A 23987-nucleotide genomic window follows, 5' to 3' on the forward strand; every position below is an offset into this window, starting at 1 on the left:
GAACCAGTAGGACAAGACTAGGGAACTGTTGTAAAAATTGTTTGTCTGAGGGTTGCAATGATTTGTGGTTTTGGACAAAGATTATTAGGGGCTAGGTAGAGGAGAGTGATAGGGAGTATAGATAGAACAGGATGACTTTAATGGAGGAAAAGCAGCCAAGATTGTTTGATAATGGATATTGATAGTAGGATATGATCTTAGGTAAGGATTTTGTGAGGTTGGGGTGGGTGAGTGTCTTTAGCCAGCAAGTCAACATGATTGTTAGAAAAAGAAATGCGTTGTTTGTCCTTGAGGTATCCTCAGCAGTGGATGATAGATAGCTGCTTGAGAGGGGAAGAGAACTGCCTCCAAGAAGTTACATATGAGGGTCGTGTTTTTAATAGGAGTCCCTCTTGGAGTGAGGAAGTCCAATTCTTTCATATAAAGATCTTGGAGTAGATGATATTGTAGGCATATCTGGTGTCTCTGTATATGTTTATATAGAGATCCTTGGCCAGTATGAGGGCTCTAACAAAAGTGGTTAGTTCTGTGAGTTGAGTGGTGGTGCCTGTGGAGATGGGTTTGGTTTCTATGATATTATAGATATTGGTGGAATACAGGTGTCCTAGGATTATGGTGGATTCAGCCACTAAGGAGGTGTTTTCTTTGAGCTTCTGTCTATAAAACAATCTGAGGTAGACCTATCCATGATAGGGTAATCCTGTATTATGCGACTGGGCTAAGAGAAAAGTCTAAGGCCTTGGCGTAGGAGTGGGTCAAGGAGGTAGAGACTGAGATAGAAGAACTTGGGAGAAGAGATGCAGGGTTAAGAGTGGGACAGAGTTCACACATGATAAATTGGGATCAAGGAAATGGGTATGGGGATCTGGAAGCTAGAGAACAGTAAGGAGTGGAGGGTTCAGTGGCTGAGGTGGTCTTTGAGGGAGTGTGTAGAGTAAATATGGGGCTACTGAGCTGTATTTTGTTAGCCTCAGGGATAAGGAGAACAGCAGCTCCCAGTACCTATAGGCAAGGAAGCAAGATGTGAATAACTAAGTCCAGTTGTGTGGAGATAGATTCATGGGAGAAAAGGTATCTCCAGCCTTTTGGCATGGGAAGGCTAAGGCCTGGCCCTGATTAGCATGAACAAAGGAGGATAACGATTTTGTGGCGTTTGGTAGACTGAGTATGGAGATGAGAGCTAGCACTTGTTTGAGAGACTAGATCAAGGTTTTTAGTGAGGAGGGAGAAAGAAGGGGTTCATTCAGGGTTCACAGCTATGAGAGAGAAACTGGGAATCCAAATATGGAAGCAGTTAAAGAGTTCCAGAAGAAACTTCTCATTTAGAGGATAGCATAGGCTGATATAGGAGTAGGGATGCTCTTTCTAGGGGAATGGACCTGGGCTGGTGAGAGTTGGATAAGCATAAATATTGAAAAGTGGTTAGAATGATTTGGACCTTGTTCTTTGGAGACCAGATAGCCCTAGGCATCCAGGGCATTAAGGATTTGGTTGATGTGGGTGAGACAGAGTTTCTGTGAGGGCCTCCAGAGAAGGAGATACAAAGTGGGGAGGCCCCATTATAGGGCCTGGCAAATGACGAGGGCTGTCCTTTAAGCCTTGGGGGAGAGAGCATGGTCCAAGTTAGCTGTTGAGAGAAAAAGGTGTCAAGGGCTTCCCTGGTGAAGGCAAAAGAAGCTGAGATGGCCAGTGGAGTGGCTTGGTACAAAAAGCACCCCTTAGGTCAAAGGTCTGTATCACTGGGGAGACGGGAATAACTGAACCATCAGCCTTAGATAAATCTTGTACTGAGTGTAAGGCACCACTTGTTTTTTTGATCCCTAGGATGGGGTATTGCATGGGGAATTAATTAACAGGGGTCAGGCTTGAGAAGCTGTGTGGTAAGGGGCTTTATAAATTAACAAGTGGCTGAAGCCAAAGGATATTGGTGTTGGGTAATACACAATAGAGGATTTTTTAGGTCAACTTTAACAGGTTCATGGTAGGACTCAGTGGGAGGATTATAAGTATCATATGATTGGGTTTACAAGGCAGAGGGATGGGAAGAGGTCATAGGGATTTGGTTGAAGGGAGGCAGAATAGGGGCACTGATTAAGTTGAAGAAGATCATTGAGGTGGTATCCAGGGGGGAGGATTAAAACAGAGACCTCTAGTTTGTAGAGAAGATCTTGACCTAGAAGAGGCATTGGGCATTATGCCATAATGAGAAAATAAATGAGGTGAGGCTTTTAAAACCATGCAGGGCAAAAGAGGGAGGGGTGAAGCTGAGTCTAGATGCGATAAGTGAGACTTGTAAGGGTAAGAGGAGACTCTACACTAGGTTCCTTCTAAGATGTCAATAGAAAGAAGGAAGCCACCATATCTAGGACAAAAGAAATCTCATGTCTGGACACCACCTAGAGTTCCCTGGAGGGGCCAGAAGTACTGATAATGGGTGTTGAACATGAACTTCACTATTGCAACAAATGTGGTGAGGAACTTGTATTTTGGGTTCCATCAGAGAAGACTAGGCACTTCTGAGGGCAGTCTGTTTTCTAATGCACCCACTGACCATAGGTCTGGCAGGCCTGGGCAGGGTGTCTGCCATTAGGAGAAGCTTTGGTCCAGTGACCTAGTTGGTTGCATCTGAAGAAGAGCCACTTTTGCCCCCAAATAACACACAGGACGCTATATTAATTAGAAAGCTGTTGGCTGTTTGCTTGACTTCTTATTGGCTAGCTCTGACTTAATTATTAACCCATAACTGCTAATCTGATTATTTCCATGTGATCTTCTCTTACTGGAGAAGAGGTCCGGACCTCTTGTCCTGCATCCTACATTGTGACTAACTGTGCCTCTATTTCCCAGAATCCTCCCTGACTCCTAGTCCCACCTATCTTGTTTCCCTATTGGCCAACAGTGCTTTATTTACATATACACAGAAGGACTTCCCCCATCAGTTATGAATTAAGAAGTGATGTGGTTGTGTGCCAAATTGACAAAAGGTCAGTTGTGCTGGTCAGTTTTTGTCAAATTCATATAAGCCTAGATGAGCAGAGGGAATTTTCATTGAGAAAATGTCTCCATAATGGCCTATAGGTAAGTCTGTTGGGTATTTTCTTAGTGATTAATCACTTTAGAACTGCCTACATGGATGTATAAGAAAGCAGGCTGGGTTAGCCACCAGGAGCAAGTAGTCCTCTTCCAGTGACTGCATCAGCTCCTGCCTCCAGGTTCTTGCCTTGTTTGAGTTCCTGCCCTGACTTCCCTCAATGCTGGACTGTGATATGGAACTATAAGCTGAGATCAACCCATTTCTCTCAAGGTTGCTTTTCATCACTAGTGTTTTATCATAGCAGTAGAGTGCTAACTAAAATGCTGGCCTTGGTGCTTTGTAGTCCCCTGTAGGTAGTGCTATTTTGTCCTCATGTCCAAATAACTAGGACTCAGTTTTTGAAGTGCAGTGCCTGGGAGAGCAGGGCTGTTTTAAAGGAATGTGGGCAGTTTTGTCCCTGTAGTGGATCACAAGTCAGGCCTGTACTACAATTATCTGACCTCAGTGCTCTCAATATTTTCCTCTGTGTGGTCCAAACCAGTCTGTTGACACATTTGGGTGCTTTGGAGTTATCAGATACTTCAGTGCTGCCTTGTTCGAAGTCATGAAGCAATGAGTTGAGTTCTATACTTGCTTACACATATGCCTTATTCCATTTTGAATTCCTGACCTTCATTGGAACTTATTTGGAATCAAGCCTTTGAAAGACGTATCAAATCAAACGAGGCCATTAGGGTAGTATTGTTCTAATGAGAAGAGGAGATTGGGTGGAAAAACACACTAAGGATGTGCATGAGAGCACACAGTTAGAAGGTGATCATCTATAATTCAGGGAGATCTCAAAGGAAACCAACCCTCTCATACCTTGATTTTGGCCTTCTACCCTCCAGCACTGTAGGCAAATGCATTGTTGTTTAAGCCATCCATTTTAGAATTTATTCTGCATGCTAAGAAAATGTCACAGATTTCTGGATATCCATTGAAAACATAGTCCTCTGTCCATACACAAAGTTTGACTCTCTTATCAAATCAGATCTCTCAGTTACACAGAGCACCGAATGCCAACATTCTTCTATAAATCTAGCTTCAGAATGTTCCTGCATGACCAAGGCAAAAGTGTTGAACGTTTATCTTGGGGATGGCATGGCTGATTCATCACTTTCCCTCATTGTCCTTACTGTAAGCAGTGGGCTGGGGTATAGACTAAGAGCTTCCAAAAGAGGTGTTTCTGTCTTTAAGGGTGTCCAAATCAGAAGCCCTGAGACCCAAGTATCAAGAGAACATTGTGCAGGATGGATCTGGTGGCCTGGTGCTTTGTAACATCCTGATCAGCAGTGAGGTTGCTCATGAGAAACCTAGACCTACTATAGACAGAGGTAAGCCATGTTATGCTGCTGAAAATTCATGGGACAGTTTATGTCCTAGGGGTTTACTTGTTTTACTTTTAATGATAAGAACACTGGAGATGTGTGTGATCTCTTGTAACTGCAAAATATTTGTTCCGTGATATCCATTCCCCCAGATACATAAATCTGAGGATGTACAAGTCTCATAGATAAAATACTTTGGGCCTTCATACAGTCTGCACAAACCCTCACATATCCTGTAAAGCATCCCTAGTTAACTTACAAAGGCTATGGTATTTGTTACACTGTATTGACAGGGAAAAGCAATGACAAATAACACCCATCATGCTCATGGTGGATTTTTTTTCAAAAAGGGAAAGGAGGGCAGAGGCCTCCCGTTTGTTTCCTCTGTGCTGACACACTCAATGCCTTTATTTATGGGAGGATAAGCAAGGAGACCATATGAGAATACAGAATTTCCAGATATGCCCCAAACACCCAAATCTCCAAATGCTTAGTCCCTCATATAAAATGTAACCTACATGCAGCCTCCCACATATTTTAAATTAGAAAACTATATAGAATATAAATGCTATATTAATAGATACTGTGCTATATTGTTTGGTAATAATGACAAGAAAATATATGCATATGTTCAGTACAGATGCAGTCACTTTTAGGAAAACTTCAATCTGCATTTGGCTGAACCTGTGTATGCTGAACTTGCCTAGGATGGAAACAGGTTTGGATGGAGGAAAGGAAAAATGAAGAAATATAATCTCAAAAAATATTTATGTGCCAACTTAGATGTATTAAAGGCATTTTAGGTAAATAGTTAATATTATGATTCCTTATGACATTTTTCAGACATCCTTCCTGTTCACTTACCTTCCTTTGTCCTACTTCTGTATTTACCACCCGCCATCAGAAGCCCCTATTTTGCTCATTTATATCTTCAGGTAATTTGTACTGCTATTCCCTTCTCTATACCTCCACACACCTATGGTTCCTTTTTCCTTTTCTGGTTTCTGAAGTTACTCCAGGATCATGGAGGGGAACCTACCACTGCTTGTAATGGGAAGCTTTTCCTTGAGAGAAGCCTTCCTGCCAGCCTGGTTCTAGAGCCGCATCAGTCCCAAATAAACACACAGGAGGCTATATTAATTATGAAGCTGTTGGCCTTGTTTGTTTCTTACTGGATAGCTCTGACTTAAGTAATTACCCCATAATTGTTAATCTAAGTATTTCTCTTACCAGAGAATAATAGTTCTGGGCTTCCAACCTCATGGCGTTACATCTTGACTCTCTGTGTTCCTCCTTCCCAGAGTCCTCCTGGACTCCTAGTTCCACCTATCTAGATTCCTATTGGCTCAACAGTGCTTTATTTACATAATCACAGGACTTCTTCCACATCTCCTCTTTTCTGTTTAAACAAAAGAAAGGTCTTAACTTTAACATAGTTAAATTATATACAACAGAACAGCTATCAAGCAAGAACACATTCTTGTGAGTCTAAAGTCCTATATGTAGTTTATCTATCATAACTAAGGAAAACTATAATTATAACTATCTGTCTTCAATTCCTTCAAAGACCACAGAAGGATAATATATAAACACTAGGATTGACAGAGATATCTTACTGCCTGGACAGTCACCCGAAGTTCCTCTGTAACGTTGGGGCATCCATCTTCAGCCCATAGGCCACAATGTGTCTGGAACATTTCAAACGGTCCATCTGCATTGGCAGTCTGTCAGTAATTTTTCTGTGTCCTGCAGAAAGTCTGGTAGACTCTTCCTGGAAGCAGGAACCCTGTAAGACTGAGTTTAGCAGTCACTTTTCTGTGGGTCCTGCATGTCCAGATTATACAACAACAGTCAAGCAGTACAGGCAAGAGCAGTTTCTTGCCCAAATGGCTAATCTTGCCATGTTGAAAGCAAACTCCATAACAAGTTTCTTCGATGCCCATCTTCCTCTCAGACGTAATTGGTGCTGCCAGGAGCAGACATTTCTCATTGTCAAGAAAAACCCTAAACCATTTTAAATGCCATTTTCTGAAGGTCTTTGAAAGGTTTGAAGACTATCTATCTGTATCAAATATATCTCTATCTAGAAAACCTAACTTACCTAACTATAAGTTCTGACTATTATAAGTAACTATCTATAAGCTTTATTTAATTACACATTACATTTTAAAAGATTAGTATAAGCACAATACTTAATCAAGAGGAGAAATATACACATCACAAAATTGACCTTGAATTTGTATCAATAAATGAAAAACAATACCCATACCATAATTCCCCTTTTTACCATTAAAAAATAGATTGGCTGTGATCACTAGCTAATTATAAACAACCCCATTTAAATGAAAACAAAGATTTATAAACAAGATGGGAATTAGGACGTCGCTCATTCCAAACTGCTTCGTGCTGGAAGGGGGTGCTGTTCATACCATGGGGATCATGACAAAACTCAGAAACCTGTAAAAGTCCTTATTTTCAGTGTCTGTAAGACTGCATCATCTTAGCTGTTTCAGTTGTTGGAACACCTGGTCCACCACTTCCGGGGGTCTTGGTTCATCAAACCACAGAAGCCTGGAAGGAATCCTCAGCTTTTCATTTTCTGTAGAAACATAAGCAAAACCTCCTTTTCCAAGTAACATATCCTTATAGTTAAATTTTGACGTCAAGGCATTTTCAAAAGATATAAGTTGAATTAATTTAGCAGCATTTATAATCAAGTGTACTTTAGCAGTTGTTCCTTCCTGAGCAATTATAAAACTGAAAAACACAATAGCGTACAGTATCCAGAATCTCTGTGTATTTTCCATCTTTACGTGGCTTATTTATTTATCTATTATTACTTTATTTCTTTTACTTTTATTTATTTTTCTTTTTTTTCTTTTTATGCTGAATCAGGAAGATTCCCGTAAGCGAGCCGTGTGAATCTTGGCTTGTCCCTAGCAAAACAGAGCCCACCTGAGAAAAATGCTGCTACCAAAATTCTGTGCTTCTCTCTGTTCTTCTGTTTCTAAAATTCCTTTAAAGTTTGTTGTTTTGGGTGGAAATTCAATGCCACTTCTGACACCATTATGTAAAGGGAAGCTTTTCCTTGAGAAAGGCCTTCCTGCCAGCCTGGTTCTAGAGTCACATCAGTCCCAAATAAACACACAGGAGGCTATATTAATTATGAAGCTGTTGGCCTTGTTTGTTTCTTACTGGCTAGCTCTGACTTAAGTAATTACCCCATAATTGTTAATCTAAGTATTTCTCTTACCAGAGAATAGTTCCGGGCTTCCTACCCCATGGCATTACATCTTGACCCTCTGTGTTCCTCCTTCCCAGAGTCCTCCTGGACTCCTAGTCCCACCTATCTAGATTCCTATTGGCTCAACAGTGCTTTATTGACATAATCACAGGACTTCCTCCACAACTGCTACTTTCCTAAACAAACATAAAACCTACTACATTTTAAACATTTGTCTTTATACCCACTTATGGGGAAACTTCTCTTTGCAACAGACAGAGATCATTTCAACACAACCAATCAAAATTCAGAAAATAAATGATGTGGTACCCATTCCCAACTGATACATCTACAACACAAATCCTGTGCCTACGGCTCAGGAATAATTGCAGAAATACTGTAAAAGCCAAAGAAACAACTGTGAGATTGTGTCTCCTAGAAATGTTAGAAGTTACACCCATCTATTTTACCAATGTGACTACCTAACCATGATCTAAACAAAAATAACAACAGTAGACATGCTAACGTGGCTGGGAGAAAGCTCATGAGGCCTCAACCCTACACAAAAACTACAGACCCTTACGGGATGCTGGAAGTGGGGGAAATAGTCTTCCCCAGGGAAGAGCATAGAAATTGGTTTTCCAATACCAAATGATTAGCCCTCAAAATGTATAAGTACAAGTAACAGTATATAGACTGAACAGGTTGTATTTAGGAACACAAGACACATGCTACCACCACCATCACTAAAAAAAACAACAACAATAATTGAAGAAAAAGAGTCTACGAATTTGAATGAAAGCATTTGGAAGAAGAAAGGCAAAGAGGGTAGTGATATAATTATAATCCCAAACATTATTTATTAAAAGGAAATGAGATCAAAACCTTAAACCTAATTACTAGAAAACACTGAAATTTCAACCTGTGTGTGAGTGAATAATGAAGAAGTACCAGCAGTGCTCTGAGTCTTATTTGCCTACCTGCAGAAGTCTCACAGGCCTGGACTGGGACTTCATTTATCATCCCATTTCCACTTCCTTTTGTCTGTGAGGGGGCATGATGATACTTCAGCACCCTACATGCCAGTTTCACCTCAAGACTTCCCATCCCTTAATATCCCTTGAAGACTCACAGCTCACAGACCCAGCCCAGTTTATGACCTGTGCCCTGTTTCTCAGGTTATCAAATGAATTGTTTTGAGTTCTGCTATTGAAAGAAAACCCTTGCCTCTCCACAAATAGCATTCTGCATCCTCTGTCTAGCAAGATGCCTTTAAATAATACCACTGATCTGTTCTAGGGTTTTGTAGGATCAGGTGGGGTGACAGTACATGGTTGGGATTTAGAGTGCAGATCTAGATATTCTGAAGAGTAGATGACCTTCTTCTTTCTGTGTCCTTACATGTGGGAATAGACATGCTTGGACACAAACACATAAATACATAGAAGAGACTGAGACAGACAGAGGCGGGAGCAGGGAGAGGTGCAGCAACTCTGATGACTCATATTTTAAGAGCTATGTAGCCGGGCGGTGGTGGCGCATGCCTTTAATCCCAGCACTTGGGAGGTAGAGGCAGGCGGATCTCTGTGAGTTCGAGGCCAGGCTGGACCGACAGCCTCCAAAACAATACAGAGAAACCCTGTCTCGTAAAAACCAAATAAATAAATAAATAAATAAAGAGCTATGTAGACTCTACTCTCATTACATTACTTCACATCTAACTGAAATCAAAGCCATACCTTCTAGTAACTTAGCATGAGTGAGCAGAGCTTCCACACATAAGCTTTGAGGTAGAAATAGAAACACTGGATACATAGCACTTGGGGATATGGAAAAGGATGCAGTTGTGTAGTAACCACAAAATAATCAGTAATGGTTGTGCACCTAGAGCTGAGGCTGGCTATTTGACTCTAGGAGACAGGATCTGTGTGTATATATAGTATGATGCTGCTTCCCAGGAAAACTGGCAGTGCTAGGGTTTTCAGAGCGTTGTAGATGCTGAGGATATTGGTAGCACTGGGAACACTGGAAGGTTGGAAATGTTGGCAAAGTAGGGAGTTTTGGGAATGCTAAAAATATGTAGAGACTTAGAAATCTTGGGGGGTGTTAAAAAGGAAGCATGCTGAAGGAAGTTTGGGGTATTGAGAATATTGGGAGCTGTGAGACTTGGATTGTTGGAAACCTTGGGAGCTTATGTATTGGGAAGATGGGAGTGTTACAGAATGTTGCCTCCATTACTATAGAACAATTGGTTACCTCAGAAAGTGTAGTACTTCTGCTGTCAGGATATTCTGCCAATGCAAAAGAGGTTTTGTCCTTAGGTTCCTTTCTTTTACCTTCCTCTCACTTTTTATTGCCTTCCCTCCTTCCTTCCCCTTCAGTCTCTTTACCTCTTTCTTTCTTCTTCTCCCTCCCTCCTTCTCTCTTTCCTTTCTTTCTTTCCTTCCTTCCTTCTCCCCTCCCTCCCTCACCTCTCTCTGTCCCTTCCCTCCCTGCCTCTTTCCCCCTTCTCTCTCTTTCTTTATTTCCTTGTTATCTTTCTTTCTTGAGACAGGGCTTTGCTATGTTGTATGGATTAGCCTAGAATTTACTATGTAACCAGGGACTACATAGTGAGTTGCCTGGAACTGAACCCTGTGCTTCAGCGTTCATTCTGCATGCTGGAGTTATAGGTGTGTTCCATGCACTTGCCTTGCAGACTTATTTCCCCATTTCCTATTCAACTTAGCTCCCCAAGTCTAAGCATTTCCTGTTCCCTGACATATGAACCTCGGTTTTGGTGAATACTGGTTCCTCCTTGTGGAGTGTACTCAATCTCCCTGTGTTTTTTCTCATCACTCACTTTGCAGTACGGTCTCAGATATTATCTACTGGGAAAGCTTTCTTCAGTGTCCAATGAGAGCACCGACTGGCCTTCCATCTACTTTTGCCATTCCTCTTTACTATTTGACTGTTCTTCCTTGTAGACTGTACTTGGAGATCTCTAAACAATGGGCATTGATTTTATGTTTCATTCCATGGCATGGGCTGCCAGTGGCCTGGCTGGTTGGCTGATTGACACACACAGTCATTTTCCTAAGCATCCCTGTTCTGCCATTGTACACTTGGACTTACACAGGAAAAACCAGCAATGGCAGAGTGAGAGGCTCCTGAAGTACCCGTACCTGGAGAAGCTGGTGTAGAATTACTGTGAGGATTCATCTTTCCATCCTCCCAGCATGGTCAGAGCTTCATTTCAGAGTGGATCACAAGAGGTCTCTAACTCAGACATGTTCCCAGATCCCAGCTCAATATCTCACCTCATTTAAGTCCTTTGTAAATGGGTAAAATCAATTCTGAAGTTGATCAGGAGACCATCATTTCTCTACTCATGTGGTCACTATTTCCATAAGAACATTCAGACTTTTGACACTATGCTAGATTCAACAAGTGTAACAAGCTACCCATCAACTTTAGTAGCTTGCCGCAATGATGTATGATATCACGTTGTTCATCTGGAACAGGATAGGGGAAGAGTTAGGTGGGTCCCCTAGCTCAAAGACACTTAATGGTGCTAAGCTGATAGTGTATTATCGAAGACTGGCCAATGGCTGAGAGTTTGCATCTATGGCAACCCTTAATACTGCTGGCTGACTGGTACTTCATAGTTAGAGACTGTGTTATTCCTCTTGTTGCTACTGTAACACAACTCTTGAGGCTGAGGAATAATTTTATTTTCTCAGTTCTGGAGGTTCTTAAATCCAATATCAAGACATGAATATTTGGAGTGCGCTCACTTGGCAAAAGACTGAACAGCAAAAACAAAAACAAACAAACAAACAAACAAACAAAAAAAACCCAAAACCAATTGCATCCCACACGCCAGAGGAGCAGGAAAGCAAGACCTCAGTCCCACAAAATTCTTAACTATCCATGAGAGCTCTACTCTCACCTTAAAATTTCTCATCTGCTCCATCTTCCAGAACTACCTCATTGGGAAATGAATTTCCAATATAAGGATTTTGGAGATGGCTCACACATGCAAACACGAATTGATTTAGTTCTTCCACAAGCCTTTCCATAGTGTGCACACATTTGTTTTTTTAAATTTTTTCCCTTTTTTAATTATTTATTTTTAAGTTTAAATTTAGATTGGAAACAAGGTTGCTTCACAAGTCAGTTCCAGGTCCCTCTCCGTTTCCCTCCCTTCCTCCCATGCCCTCCCCCGAACCCCCCATTATCCCCTCATTTCCCCAGAGAGGGTAAAACCCTCCATGGGGGTATCCATAGTCTGTCATGTCATCCACGTCAGGGCCTAGACCCTCCCCCAAGAGTTCAGGGTGAGAGTGCATTTCACATTGTTGGATGGGAGTCCAAAGTCCGTGTATATACTCGGGATGAGTACTGATCTACTGCCCAAGGCTCAATAGATTACCTAGGTCTCCTCACTGACACCCACATTCAGGGGGTCTTGATAAGTCCCATGCTGGATTCCCAGGCTGATGCCTGGGATTCAAAAGTTAACCCTTCTCAGGTCAGCTGTTTCTGGGGGTTAAACCAGCCCAGTCTTAATCCCTTTGGTTATCAGTCCTCCCTCTCTGTTTCTGGCTTTCTTGAGTTCAGCTCAGTGCTTAACCAAGGGAGTCTGCCTCTTCTTCCATCAGCCACTGAATGAAGTTTCTGTTTCCCAGACTCTCTGGCCATGGGATTGTAGGCCAGCACTCCCCAGATCTATGTCTAAAATACATATATGAGAGAGTACATGCCATGTTTCTCTTTTTGTGACTGCATTACCTCACTCAGGATGGTTTCTTCTAGTGTCATCCATTTGCCTGCAAATCTCAGGATTTCATTGTTTTTTTCCGCTGAATAGTACTCCATTGTGTAAATGTACCACATTTTCTCTATCCACTCTTCCATTGAGGGGCATCTAGGTTGTTTCCAAGTTCTGGCTATTATAAATAATGTGTGCACACATTTGATAATTATTATAAATAGCTGAGGAATAAATGTGCCTTGTGAACTGTCTGTTCTTGGTTTTGCTGTCATCTGCTCTAGCATTCAAGGCTCAGCAAGTATGAACAGCAGCACTTCACATCTTTCCCTGGCTGGTCACTAACTGGGAGGACATTAAAGAACAGGTTAGAGGTAAGATTCCTCCCAGGCCCTCACTTCTTACCTGTGCTAGAGGAAGCAGAGGGACCCCATTCTCTCTGTGCCTGCTCTGAGCGTGGAACCTCTTTGGTCACCTGGGCACTGAACATAATAGAAGTAGCTGAGAGCGGGTGTTGGCTCAGCCACCTGTAGCATCTGTGACAGTGAGGGGGTTATTTATTCTCTCTGTGCCTCGTTTCCTTATGTGCAAACTGAGAGTAATAATAGCAGTTATTTCCTAGTATGGAAAGGAGATAAAGTAAGTCAACACTCATAAAACATTAGAAATTCTCTGGGAAAGGTGACCCTACTATTTCCCTGCCAGCTTCTTGTTTCTAGGCAGGATACTGCAACAGCTACACTAGGTCTTTCAGAAAGATACCCTGTAATTCAAGTAGTATGGGCCCCTTAGCACAGATACTCTCCCACTTAAGACAGATGACATCCCAATAACCCAGCACAGCCTAGAAGTATTTCAAATAAAAAACAAGCTTCATAAAATCAGGTCTACACTGAATTCTTTGGCCTTCCTTGACTTTTTAAATCCTCTCTGCTTGCAACCCTGTGCAATGCCCCTTATAAACCACTGTATTATCTCATCACTAGAGCAACATTATTTTAACAAAAATAATATAAGAAACATTTTACTTAATCTTTTAAATAATATATAATGCACACACTATCTATAATTGTCTCATACTTAAGCCTCTTATCTCTGTCTCCCTGCTTGCGCTTAAATCTACACTTAAACCTTTTCTTAAAGAACTCTATCTTTGGTTCATTTTTAAAAAGCCTGACATGATGGTGGCTCTTGCCTATAAACCCAGCACTTGAGAAGCTAAATCAGGAGGGTTGCCATGGGTCCAAGGCTAGGTGGGAATATATAGTGAGTTTGAAGTTAGCCCAAGCTACAGAGTGAGACTATCAACAACAAACAAACAAACAGACTAACTAACTAACAAGAACTTTATTGAATCTAGGTTGGTGCCTATGCCTCCAGTAGTCAGATCCCCTGAGGCAGGAGGATCAAAGATTTCAAGAGTAGCCTGGGCAATAAATAAATTCAATACCCATCTGGAATATAAAGTTAAAAATGAGATCAACAAAAAATGTGGTAATAGTAAAACAAAACAAAGCAAAAATAATCTAAAACTACTCTGAGAGTCCATGTCATTCAGGTAGCAATACAATCATTAGAAACTAGCAGCAAACACTAGCAAGAATGCAAGGGTAAGGGACCTTAATAACACACCCATTAGACCCTACCACCAATAGCAGAAAAGTTGCTCAACCAAAATTAGGGCTATCTTGCAATCTAGTTGTATTACCCCTGTGTATGTTCCAGAAGGAATCTTAGTTGGCACACAATAGAAGTATTTACATACCTGTATCTAAGGTGGCAGTATTTATTCATAGTAGTCAAGTCATAGACTCAGCCTAGGTGCATGGCAATGAACGAACAGATAAAAAAAATGATATGAGGTGTATACACACACACATATGCACATATAAATTATATATATGTATTTACACATATAAATCATATACATGTATATGTACACATGCATGCACATATAAGTTATATATATGTATATACACACATGCACATATAAATTATATGTGTATGTATATACACACATATAAATTATATATGTGTATATACACACATGCACATATAAACTGTATATATGTATACACATGCACATATATATGTGTATATATATACACACGCATACACATGCACATATAAATTGTATATATGTATGCATATACACGCATATAAATTATGTATATATATACACACACATAAATTATATATATGTATAATATACACACACATATATGTATATAGCACAATGAAGGATTGTTCAGCTATAAAGAATGAAATTATGTTGATTTCAGGAATTAAAGATTATTGTGTTCTGTGAAACAAACCAGGCCCAGAAAGACAGCTATCATTCATCTTTGTTTGTCATATATGGGATGTGTATTGAATAACAAAAGGGATGAAAGAAGAAATGGAACTATTTGGAAAGAAAAAAATCAACAGGAAGGAGAAGCATAAAATAACATTAATGGTGAATATAATATATATTATATACATGTATGAAAAATATCATAATGAAGTCTATTATTTTGTGCAATAAATATATAGATCTAATGACAAAAAGCATGTCAAGTGCCTTCTGGAATGGATGCTCCAGTTTATCAGCACAGCACACTGCAGAGTGAAAACTGCAGATTCCATTCCATCACCAAGGAGGACTGGATTGCAGATCTCCAGCCTGGAGAAGCATCAGAGTTCAAAATGTAACACATGGTGATAAAAGTTATAGAGAATGTAGGAAAAGAGGGAATATACCTTGACATAATAAAAGCTACATATGAGAAACCAATAGCAACATCATTCTAAATGGATAAAATCTTGAAGCAATCCCCAGTGAAGCCAGGGGTGTTCCACTATCCATATTCCTTTTCAGTATTGGGCTTGAAGTACTAGCTGAAGCAGTAAGGAAAGAGAAAGAAATTAAAGGGACACAAATAGGGTAAGAAGTCAAACTATCTTATATATTACAGAATCCTGAAATTCTACCAGAAAACTTCTAGAAATGCTAAATAAAGTCAGAGATGTGGAAGGACACAGAATTAACTGGCACACATTAATAGTTTTTTCTATATCACCAAGAAACAAATAGAGAAGATCAATAGACACATCCCCAATCACAATGGCCTCCAAGAAAACAAAATACCTAGTGCATAAGTCAGGATTCTCTAGAGGAACAGAATTGATAGAATATACATATTATAAGAATATATATATATTATAAGAATGTATATATATATATATATATATAGTTTATTACAATGGCTTATAGGCTGTGGTCCAGCTAGTCAAACAATGGCTGTCTATCACCTGAAGGTCTAAGAATCCAGTAATTGTTCAGTGCATGAGGCTGGATATCTCTGATCTAGTCTTCAGTATACACCAGAATTTCAAAGAGGTAGACTCAGTTGCCAGTGAAGGAATGAACTTGCCAGGGAGAGTAAGGGCAAGCAGGCAGAGAGAGCAAGCTTCCTTCTTTCATGTCCTTTATGTAGGCATCCAGCAGAAAGTGTGGAAGATATTGAGATTCTCAACTCAAAAGATTTGTGTTAAAGGTGTATGTTCCCACTTCAAATATCCAGGTTAGAAGTGGGTCTTCATGCTTCAGATGATTCATTTAAGGAAGAATCCTTCACAGGTGTGCCCGCCATTTGGATTTTAGTCAATTCCAGATGTACTCAAGTGGAAAACCAAGAACAGCCATGACACCAAGCACGTGAAAGACCTCTACAATGAAAGCTTCAAACCTCTAAAGAGAGAGATAATGACATTAGAAAATGGAAGGACATCCCATGATCATGAGTTTGTAGAACTAATATTGTGAAAATGACTTTAGCAAAAGCTATTTGTAGAGTCAATGGAATCCCAATCAAAATATCTCATCTTGTTATTTGCAGAAGAACATATCTTAAAATTCATATGGAACTACATAAAACTCTGGATCCACAAAAAAACCTTTAACAAAACAAATAATATGGGAAGGATTACCAGTACATATCTCAAGATAAATTACAGAGCCACAGTAATAAAACCAAAATGGTAGGATTAATAGTCATGCACAATGAACTCAAAAATAGAATCAAGGAAGACAAATTATCCACTCAAGAAATGGGCCCAGGACCTCAATAGAGAGTTCTTAAAAGAAGAAAAATGGCTAAGAAATACTTTAAAAACTGCCCACCATTTCTAGCAATAAGGGAAATGCAAACCAAAACTTTAAGATTTTATCTTACCCCAGTCAGAATGGCAAAGATAAGCAAAACAACCGACAATAGTCCCTGGAGTGGCTATGGGGAAAAGACAATTCTTATTCACTGTTGGTGGGATTGCAAACTGGTACAGTCACTATGAAAATAAGTCTAAATAAGTCTCAGAAATCTTAAAATAAATCTACTCTATGAAATAGTAAACCACTCCTTCACACATACCTCAAAGGACTGATATCCTACTTTTCAAATGCTCACATTTGTTGTTCTGTTCACATTACCTTGGAAATGGTAACAACTTAAATGTCCTACAACCAATGAATGGATAAGGAAAATGTGGTACATATACATTCTTCAGCTGTAAAGAAGTGAAACCATGACTTTTTCAGGTAAATGGAAGAACTTGAAAATCATATTGAGTGAAGTAACCTAGATCAAGAAAGAATGTCTATTGGAGACTCCTAGCTTCAAATCTTCCAATATCAGTACATAGCTAGGAGAAACTGCAGAAAGTAAGACCTTAAAAGTTGACTATTTCCAGAGTAAAGGGTTGGGGGAGCAATAGAAATGGGGGCTTCTAGTTAGGGAATAGGGAGATAATACAGGAGAGAAGAGTACAGTAAGGATGTCTGAAAAAGTCCTAAGGATTCAAATACTGACCCCAAAATCCTGTAATACAAGTCTCTACTTAAAAACACATATGTAATTTAAATGTAAATTCTCATCTGGGTTGACAATGTTCCATCTAAGAGTCAAAGACCATATAACAAAACCCAACATCAGGCATGAGAAGCCCTCTTTTGAGTTGTTGGCAGTGGTTGTCCAAGAGACTCCAAACACACAACATTATAGGCCATTGCCATTGTGCTTGGTTGAGTACCAGAGGTGGAAGTTAAGTCCCCATTGCGGAAGATTCCAAGTCCTTCAGACACAGCACACACAGGCCCTCTAGACATAAATGACCTGAAAGCCTTCTCCCTGAGGACTAGCTTTCACAGTACCAGAAGGCACCATGCAAGATTCTAAAAGAGAAAAACAACCAACAGTCCTTGCCCTGCTATGATGCCCATGAACCACAACAATGACCAGCATGTCATGACAACCCTAAGGGTGGGGGAGTGGCATGCATATCTTGGCACAACCAACAACTATCTAACTGGACTTAAGACCTGACTAACAAGAGGGATATTTTCTCTGGTACTGGATGTCTAGCAGATTACTCTGCTAGTAAAGTCATAGATCTTGGAAGAGAAATTTCAACCATCACTTTACTAAACCAGCACAATTCCTAACTACACTCTAAATACTTGTTCTTCTATCCACAGATAAGTGTAGTCCTCACTACTCATCAATGAAACGTCTCTTTGCAACAGATGTTGATCACTGCTAATTAAAATGTAGAGCCCAGTACCAGTGGATACAACTACAAAGCAACCCCAGCACCTTAGGCTCAGGAAACACTGCGAAAGAGGGGCAGAAAGATCGTTAAGAGTCAGAGGATCAGGAAGTTTGCTGTGAGATTGTCTCCTGGTAATGTCAGAAGCTACACCCATTAAGACTCACCAACATAATTGCCTCAACATGAGCTAAACCAAGTCAAGAATAAACGTGCCAAAGTTGACCAGGAAAGCTCATGAGACATCAACCCTATCCAATAAACTGCAGATAACTAAGGGATGCTGAAAGTGGGAGAAATCATCTCATCCAGGGAAGAGCACAATAATTGGCTCTTCAAATCAAATGGTCAGCGCTGAAGCATACATACGAGTAACATTATATATACTAAGCAGGGTATACCTAGGATATATATATGTATACATATATGCATGTAATAATAATGAAGAAAGAACACATGAATTTGAAAGAGAGCAAGGAGGGCTACATAAGGGTTTAGGAGGGAGAAATGAAGTAAATATAATCTTAAAATAAGAGATGCAATAAAAATTAATGCATGGATTCAACTAAATTTCACATCATCATAATGCCAAAAAAATTGAAAGTCAAACCACCATAAGCTAAAGCCCTTTCTGGTGAAATATAAATATTATGTATGTTGTGGGTCTTCTTGGTAAGGACCTCACAATAGAGATGGCAAATTTTATTCACAGGACTCAAAGGCAGAAAAATATTAAGGTATGTGCAGGCAGGGCCGAAGGAGAAGCTCACACAGAAGAAGGCTGAGCTTCATGCTGGCCTAGAAACTCACTTTTGTCTACTTTTCAGATTAACACTAGAGAAAGATATTTCTCAGAAATTCCAGGCTGTTGGGAGACCTTGAAGGGTTCTTTAGAGTTCTGTTATCTATTGTTTCTCTTTTGACATGCAGCTATGCAAAAACTTGTGTGGAGCCAAGGAAGCCCTGAGTGAATGTGTAGAGTGAATGAAATCCTGAGTGAATATGCACTATTGACATGGACATGGCCATGTCAAGGATAGGAAGGCCTCGGATTCATGGAAATTTTCCAAAGCCTTCCCCTAGGATGAGGCTCAACAGGATACCAAAAGCTTTCTCTGGTCTGAGTGTGAATGTTGACAGTGTGTTTGAGCACAAGTGTTTCTGAATGATTGGCAAGTGTGTACAAAAATAAGCAACTACAACTTCTTGTTCCTGGATGTTTACAGCCCAAGACTGCTTACCTACAGAGACTTCCTACTGAGGTTAGTTAGCCTCTCCCTTGTGCATAATAAATGTGCTGAGGTTCCAGTTTGTTGGTGGTAGTTGATACAGTTCTATTAGAGTGCCTACATCCTACCTGCCCCCAGATTCTCTGTATGTGCATCTCTGTGCCTGCCCTTTCTTTATTCCCTGTCTATCCCCAGTCAAGTGAAGGCACCAAGCTTTGGCAGAAGTTGTACTTATTCATGTCTAAGGAATACGTCAATTTTTTTGAAAATTAAAATATAGCTACCTCATTTCCCCTTCCATTTCCCTTTTCTAACCCTTCCCATATAGCCCCTCCACTCTTTCTCAAATTAATGGCCCTTTTCATTTAATTGTTGTTAATCAGTTATATATGTATATGTATATAATGTTATATATGCGTGTTTGTGAATAAATATGCAAATACTACCTACTGAGTCTTCTTAGTGTTACTTATATATATATGGTTTCAGGGCTGACTGTATGGTATTGGTGTGCTCTTCCCTGGGGAAGACAATTTCTCACTTTCAACATTCCTTAGCTGCCTGTAGTTCTTTGTCTAGTGCTGATTTCTCACCTCTCATCAAGGAAACTTATCTTTGTAATAGACAGATTCTATTATAGAATACAGCTAACCAAAATGCAGAGAGCAAGAGATCGTGTACTGCCCAGTCCCAACTGATATACAGATCATCTACAATATAACTCCTACAACTAAGACTTGGGAATCATTGCAGAAGAAGGGACAGAAACATTGTAAGACCCAGAAGAACAGGACATTGATGTGAAATTGTATCTCTTAGAAATGTCTAGAATCTACATATATGAAGCCTCATCTACATGGCTGCCTAAACAAGACCTGAACAAGGATGACACCAATAGACATGCTAACGTGGAAAGGTGAAATCTCACAGAGTCTCAACCCTAGAAATACGTGTTTTGCTTAGTATCAAAAAACATACAAAGGTGAGGAGAGTGTATGCACGAATTGAGCTCCAGGAGAGAGAATGTGACACATTCAGTAGCATGGCAGGATCTGATGTACAGGTCAGAAATGACTCCAGAGGATGTCCTCATTCTGTGGTCAGCAGTGGCGGGCAGAAGTGGGAGAGGTGCAGAGGAAAGGGAGTTAGCCAGGCTGTCACTGTCACCCTGCCCAGGTAGGTGAGATTGAGGAACTGCTCTCGTGGAGGAGAGGAGACTCAAAGGTATAACAGAAGGAAGTTCTTCTCAATGCTCTGGAACTCGGCAGTGTGCTTCTTCCTTGAAGCTAGGAAGACAGCAAAATCAAAGTCCCTTTTGGAATAAAATGTCTAGTCTCTAGAGGGGGATGGGGTATCACTCATACAGCCAGCAGGCCTGACCTGGGGTGAGTGGTGGTAGTGCTAAGAACATACACATCTTTAGAAAACGGAATGGGGGAGGCAACAGAAAAGCAGTCCAGTGGTAACTGCCCAAGAGCAGCAGGAAAAGGGCACCTGTCTCCTCTCTGGGACAGACATTCTCCATTGACTTCCTAGTATGTGAGGTAACAGCATGGAGGGTCAGTGGGGACCTAGTAAGTCCTAGTTGTGGCTAGAGAGGCAGGTGAAGGGAGACTTGAGACCACAATGACCTCAGGAATTGGGTAGTTTTGTAGGATTAAATGCAGCTGCTCCCACATGGACATATAGGGAAAACTGTAAAGGTTGGAACAGGATACCTCCAGTCTGCTTGTCTGTTGCTATAACCGCATACACACACAGGCTAATTTCCTAATGGAGGTTTATTTAGCTCATGGTTCCAGGGCCTGGGATGTTGAAGAGCATGGGGATGAGGGATGCCTGGCTGTGTCACAGCCAGGTGGAGGGCAGCTCCTGGTAAAAGAGATTGTGTATGCTAAGTTGGCTCTCTTTCCTCTCATTATTAGCACTGTGTCAAGAAGGCCTGCCCCCTGAGTGAGTATCACTTGTTACCTCCCAAAGGCCCCCATCTAACTCCTGTTATATGGATGTGATTGCTAAGTTTTCAACATCAGAATTTTAGGGGCTACATTCAATCCTGGAAGGGACTGTACCTGGGAGAATGACAAATGAACCTCTAGGGCAGCATCCCAAGCATAAGGACAGAAGATGAGTCTAGGCCTCTTGTTTCCTTCTGATCCCCGTTTCTCCCCCACAACACCAAGTCCTGCTCCAGGGCATCTCCCTGATTGCTGGCCACACTACCTGCAGCTGTTATGATCCTTTCTCTTTACATTGTCCTTTCTCTAAGCAGCTGGTGGGTGTGGTCTCTGCCTGGGAGGTGGGGAATGCAGGCTCTGGCTGTCCTTGCAGTGACCCAAACCAGATGTTTGCCCCAGCCTGGGCCTCTTTCCTCTTGTGCTTCCCTGGAGGCAGGATTCTTAGCAGTTACTGGCTGAAACTGATAGAAGAGGCTGGAGAGTTGATTCCTAGTGTCTCCTGACAGCAGCCCCTGAGCTCCTGACCAGGGAGGCATGACAGGATTTTCTCTCTGAGACATGAAGGCCAGAGAGTGAGTGTAACAGTCTGTCTGCCCTGTGCTGAGATCCTAGCTGGTAGGTGACCAATAGAGCAAGTCAAGAAGCCTCAGGGAAGTTCTATGACTTATATCTCCTCCAAGTGGGTGTGGTCCAGTGGGGGTGGGAGCTCATCCAATATCTATGTTCACTTTTATTTCCTTTGTCATTTCCCCCATCTTAAGACAACTATGTTCTTGAGGTGTTTTTGTTTTGTTTGTTTGCTTTTAATAGACTTATATATATTCTATTCAGGGAGTGAGGCTTTTTACACTTTTTTTCTTCCTTGCATGAAGCTGGAACTCTTTGTTCTTACTGATTTTTTCCACCTGCAGTCCTTGGGCAGCATTTCACTCCTGATGGTGAAGATCAGATAATGGCATGCTGTATCTGTTCTGTTTGAGCTAGCTGTTTTCTTTCTGGCAAACAGGGATGGATTTCTTTTTATTCTCCAGATTCAGGGATTCTACTGGACTCCTTTGGGACATTTTTTTTGTGTTGATTTTGGTCATCCTCTCCGGTTGTTAGTGTAATCTTCCAGTTTGAGGATTCAAAATTTTCTCTTCAAAAAAAAACCATTTCTTTTAAAATATCGTCTCCTATTTTCCTCCCTGGAAGGCATCTATTTTCATGCCAAATATTGCACATCCTTACTCCATAAAGACTGTGTCTCTATCTATGATGGAGACATCTCATTTAATTTTAGTTTTATTTTTAGTTGACCCCTAAGATCCACACATATGGGCTATGATATGATGCTTCAATATGTATACCTCATAATGATTAGACCAAGATAGTTGGCGGGTCCATCTCCTCTATGATGAAGCTTCCTAGCTACTTTGGAATATATAGTGCACTAAGGGTCATCACCCTACTGTGCAACACTATAGTGTACATGTTTCCCAGGCAGCGGATCTCTGTGAGCAATTTGTTTCTTTAGCAGTCACTGTCCAGTTTTTTAAAGCATTTATTTTATTATTTTGGGTGGGTGTGGGTGCCATGGCACATTTAGGGAGGTCAAAGGACAAATTTTGGGACTTGTCTCTCTCCTTCCATCACCTGGGTTGTCAAGCTTGGTGGCAAACGCTTTTACCTACTGGATCATCTTTCCAGCCTGATCCTCCAGTTTTTGCTTCATGGATTAAGGCTGAGGTTGTGAGTTTCATGTTTGCTGGTGCAAGGCAAGAATTCTGTTCGCAGTTCTCTCAGGGTTTCTGTTCTCTGCTTCCTGTGCTTGTCCCCTCAGTGGAAGTCATCTTTCTGTGTGTTTGGTTTAAGTGCCCTATAAAGAATTCAGTTCCCTTTGCTGGGGTGTAGGGTTTAATGAGAACTATGTCCTAACGATGAAGCATCTGCCAGAGAGGCACCTAGTATGTTTTCAGAGATAAGAAGCAGGGAAAGTGACTCCGTGGCAGCCTCACAGGGTCTGGGCCAGCCATCACAGAGGGCTTGGAACATAGGGCAGAGACCTGGATGGGGCTGTCAGTCATGGGATGTTGGCTGGGAGAAGGTATTGTTTCATAGTTCACAGATGGAGACACAGCTTCTAGTAGACACTGTGATCCACTGGTAGTTACAGTAACTTTAAAAAGCATACTTCAAGATGATCAAATCTGTGATGGTTGGAGTGAGAAATGTCCCACATTCATTACAGCAACAGAAAAGTAACTAATAAACAAGTTGGTACTGGGAATGGTGTGTTGCTGTGAGGAACACGACCATGTTGATTTTGGGAGGGGTGTGGAAGGCTTTGGAACTCTGAACTAGGAAAATGGTTAAATGCTCTAAGTGAGGTTTAGTGGCCATTCTAGTAGGAGCCTGGAAACTAGTAGTTCAGAGAACAAAGTGGACTGTAGCAGGCAAGCTCAAGAGGTATCAGAGGGGAGCAGTGTTAGTGACTGGGCAAGAGGCAATCTTTTTATGTCTTAGTAAAGAACATGGCTGTGCTCTACCCTTGACTTAAGAACTTGCCTGAGGCTAAATTAAAAAGGCAGTGGGCTCATTGCTTGGCAGAGGCAGCATAATACTGAATTTCTGGATGGGATATTATTAATGACCAATCACTATGCCCTTTTACAATAAAAAAGAGCAAATGAGGCAGAGAGAAACACACGATGCATCGAAGAGAGAAAGAGCAACAGGAAGCTTAGTGCCACATCCAAGGCTTGGGATGAAGGAGATTACATTAGTGCTATTACAGAGAAGCCTCCTGCTTGGCACTAGAATAAAGGCAAGGGTGCCCTCAGGGTAAGACTCTA

The sequence above is a fragment of the Mesocricetus auratus genome, unplaced genomic scaffold, assembly GCF_017639785.1.
Source record: "Mesocricetus auratus isolate SY011 unplaced genomic scaffold, BCM_Maur_2.0 Super-Scaffold_4256, whole genome shotgun sequence".
NCBI classification, from domain to species: Eukaryota; Metazoa; Chordata; class Mammalia; order Rodentia; family Cricetidae; genus Mesocricetus; species Mesocricetus auratus.